Raw genomic sequence first — 4698 nt, forward strand, 5'->3', positions numbered from 1 at the left:
GCTGACTTACTCTTGGCCTCTACCTAGAGAAATAATTCATATTTACAGCTGTGAGAATAGATAGCAAAGAGAGAGAAAAAAGGTGCATAAATATGTAATAACATGTTTTTATAATTGCTTTTTTGTTCTTCCTGACAGCATCATGTTGCCTTTTAATACGGAGTGTCTGCCACAGCTGTCCAGGAGAGCCCCTCTGTGTCACAGTGAACCTCAGTCACTGACACTCAAGGAATTACTTCAACTCAATAGTAAACAAATAACCCTGTTTTAAAATGAGCAAAGGGTGTTATCACATTTCTGCAGGATACAAATGGCCAGTAATCATATGAAAAGATGCTCAGTATCATTTGTCATCAGGGAAATGCAAATCAAAACTACAATGAGAGGCCAGGAGCTATGGCTCATGCCTGTAATCCCAGTGCTTTGGGAAGCTGAGGTGGATGGATCGCTTGAGCCCAGGAGTTCAAGCCCAGCCTGGCCAACATGGTGAACCCCCGTCTCTACAAAAAATACAAAAATTAGCCGGGCATCGTGGCCTATGCCTGTAATCTCAGCTACTTGGGAGGTTGAGGCAGGAGACTGGCTTGAACCCGGGAAGCAGAGGTTGCAGTGAGTCGAGATTGTGCCATTGCACTCCAGCCTGGGTGACAGGAGTGAAACCCTGTCTAAAAAACCCCAAAAAAGAAAGCTACAATGACATATCACTTTATATGCCCTAGGATGGCTAGGATCAAAAGGTCAAATAATAACAAGTATGTGGAGAAACTGGGACCCTCATACACGGCTGGTGGGAGTGTCAGATGGTGCAGAGACTTTGGAAAGGGGGTCTGGCAGCTCCTCAAAAGGTAAAAGCATGGAGTTATCAGGTGGCTCACAAATTCCATTCCTAGAGACCCAAAAGAAAGGAAGACATGCTGTACAAACCCCTGAATATGAATGTTCAGAACAGCATTAGTCATGATTACTGAGAAGTAGAAACAACCCAAATGTCCATCAACTAACAAGTGGATAAATACAGTATATCCATGCAGTGGAATTCCTTTTTTTTCTTTCTTTCTCCTTCCTTCCTTCTTTCCTTCTTTCTTTTCTTTTCTTTTTTTTTTTTGTTGGGGTCTCCTTCTGTGACCCAGGCTGGAATTCAGTGGCGCTATCTCAGCTCACTGCAAACTCCTCCTGGGCTCAAGCAATCCTCCCACCTCAGCCTCCACAATAGTTGGGACCACGGGTGCCTCCCACCACACCTAATTTTTTGTATATTTGGTAGAGATGGGGTTTCTGCCCAGGCTGGTCTCGAGCTCCTGAGCTCAAGCTATCCACCTGCCTCAGCCTCCCAAAGTGCTGGGCATACTGGTGTGAGCCACTGCATCCAGCCATGCAGTGGAACATTTTTCAGTCGTGGAAGAGAATGAAGTACTGATACGTGCTACAACAGGAACAAACTTCGAAAACATTATGCTAAGTGAAAAAAGTCAGTCACAGATGATCACGTTACATGATTTCATTTATATGAGTTGTCCAGAAAAGGCAAATATGTAGAGAGAGAAAGATTAGTGGTTACCGGCTGGGTGCAGTGGCTCACGCCTATAATCCCAGCACTTTGGGAGGCTGAGACGGGCGGATCACAAGGTCAGGAGATCGAGACCATCCTGGTTAACACGGTGAAACCCTGTCTCTACTAAAAATACAAAAAATTAGCCAGGTGTGGTGGTGGGCCCCTGTAGTCCCAGCTGCTCGGGAGGCTGAGGCAGGAGAATGATGTGAACCTGGGAGGTGGAGCTTGCCGTGAGCCAAGATTGTGCCACTGCGCTCCAGCCTGGGCTAGGCGGCAGAGCAAGACTCCATCTCAAAAAAAAAAACCCAAAAAGATTAGTGGTTACCTAGGCCTGAGGGTTTGGGGGAAAATGGGAGTGACTGGTAATGGGTATGGGGTTTCCTTTTGAGGTTATGAAAATGTTCTAAAATTGTGGTGATGGTTTCATGACTATGTGAATATGCTAAAAAAATTGCCTCGTACACATTAAATGTGTAAATTATATGGTAGGTGAGTTATATCTCAATAAAGCTGTTATATAAAAATAAACCACTGGGCACTGTGGCTCACACCTGTAATCCCAGCACTTTGGGAGGCTGAGGCGGGTCGATCACAAGGTCAAGAGATCGAGACCATTCTGGCCAACATGGTGAAACCCTGTCTCTACTAAAAATACAAAAAATTAGCTGGGTGTGGTGGTGCATGTCTGTGGTCCCAGCTACTCAGGAGGCTGAAGCAGGAGAATGGCATGAACCCAGGAGGCGGAGATTGCAGTGAGCTGAGATCGCACCACTGCACTCCAGCCTGGCGACAGAGCAAGACTCTGTCTCCAAAAAATAAATCAATAAATAAAATAAAATAAAATGATTTAGGCTGGGCACGGTGGCCCACGCCTGTAATCCCAGTACTTTGGGAGGCTGAGGCAGGCAGATCCCCCACGCCTGTAATCCCAGTACTTTGGGAGGCTGAGGCAGGCAGATCCCCCACACCTGTAATCCCAGTACTTTGGGAGGCTGAGGCAGGCAGATCGCCTGAGGTCAGGAGCTTGAGACCAGCCTGACCAACATGGTGAAACTAAAAATACAAACTTAGTTGGTTGTGGTGGCACATGCTTGTAATCCCAGCTACTCAGGAGGCTGAGACAGGAGAATCACTTGAACCTGGGAGGCGGAGGTTGCAAATGAGCCAAGATCACGCCAGAAAAAAAGAATAGATTAACATAGACTCAGTATACAAGAAAGGGAAGTGCGGCAGCTCACATCTATAATCCCCGTGAAGTGTGATTTGTTTAACATTTTTTGAAAATCAGAATAAAAAAGATTAGTGCTTAAACTGATACTCTCCAGTTATTTGGAAAATACATTATGTAAAATATGTGGTTTCCTATTATAGTCTAAATCAGAATATTGGAGCAACTAGCAACATCTTAAAGCTAAACAGAATGACACAGTATTTGGACCATACTATTTTGAAATACTGCAGTTTCTCTCTGTAGCTGTAGAGTGATTCATGAATATGTATTTGGCTTCTCAAATTAAAAATATTTCACTGCTATTGAACTATTCCTTTAATATCTGTATAAATGTTTTTAAGCATTACATTTTAAGGATTTTGAAGCTTTAGTTTTCTTATTTAAAATACAATTATCGGCCAGGCATGGTGGCTCACACCTGTAATCCCAGCACTTTAGGAGGCCGAGGTGGGTGGATCACAAGGTCAAGAGGTCAAGACCATTCTGGCCAACATGGTGAAACCCTTTCTCTACTGAAAATACAAAAATTAGCTGAGTGTAGTGGTGCACGCCTGTACTCCCAGCTACTTGGAAGGCTGAAGCAGGAGAATGGTGTGAACCTGGGAGGCGGAGGTTGCAGTGAGCCGAGATTGCACCACTGCACTCCAGCCTGGCGACAGAGCAAGACTCTGTCTCAAGTAAAATAAAATAAAATAAAGTAAAATAATCTGGGCCAGGCACGGTGGCCCATGCCTGTAATTCCAGTACTCTGGGAGGCTGAGGTGGGTGGATCCCTTGAGCTCAAGAGTTTGGCTGGCAACATGGTAAAACCCCATCTCTACAAAAATACAAAATGCAAAAGAATTAGCCAGGCATGGTGGCATGCGCCTGTCGTCCCAGCTACTTGGGAGGCTGAGGCAAAAGGATCATTTGCACCCAGGAGGTCAAGGCTGCCGTGAGCCAAGATTGTGCCACTGCACTCCAGCCTGGGTGACAAAGCGAGACCCTGTCTCAAAAACAAAACCAAATTTCAGAATTGCCACAATTATCCTTAACCCATGTTGGAGATGATTACTAAGGAGATCATTAATATATAAAATGTATTCTACTATATTAATAAATTATATATAATATTAGTATAATGTATTAAATATAATTATATTAAGAATAACAAATATTTAAAAATTATATAATTTAAATATATAAAGTATATATTGTTAAATATCAGAAAACTGCAGGAAGTTGGTATTCCTTGTTAAGGAGAAGGGGCACTCATCCCTTTGAGAGCAGAAATGACTCTTCTTCTGCTTGGGGATAAAAGGACGATGTCCCTAGAGCTGGAATCTATAATAGTCAATATTTTCAGGGGTTGTGTTTGATGGGTGCTCAGCATCTGAACCTCTTTACTGGTAAGGGGAGGCTTTTCTTGCATGGTTTTGGTTGGAAACAGAGGCCTATCCCTTGGAAATTAGGATTTGGTTGCACGATCTGGGCTCAACTGTCTGAAGGTAAGAAACATGGGCATGGAGCAAGTATATGAGGAAGCTGCCTCACTCCAGGGGTGGCAGCTGCAGCCTCTGATGTCCCAGGGAGTCACAGTGATGCAGCTTTCCAAGCAGGCCACCCCCTGGCATGGCCACGGCTGTGGGTGCAGCCGCCCACCTCCCCTTGCTGCTGCCATTTGCTCACCTGCATCTCCAGCCTTCACACTGACATTTACCCACTATCCTTCCAATAAATTCCTTTCCTGCTCAAGTGGAATCAGAATCAGTTTCTGTTGTTTGCAGTTAAAAACCCTGACTCATGGGCTGGGCACGGTGGCTCACTCCTGTAATGCCAGCACTTTGGGAGGCCGAGGCGGGCGGATCACTAGGTCAAGAGATCGAGACCATCCTGGCCAACATGGTAAAACCCTGTCCCTACTAAAAATACAAAA

This window comes from Chlorocebus sabaeus, chromosome 15 (genome assembly GCF_047675955.1).
Source record: "Chlorocebus sabaeus isolate Y175 chromosome 15, mChlSab1.0.hap1, whole genome shotgun sequence".
In the NCBI taxonomy this organism is placed as follows: domain Eukaryota; kingdom Metazoa; phylum Chordata; class Mammalia; order Primates; family Cercopithecidae; genus Chlorocebus; species Chlorocebus sabaeus.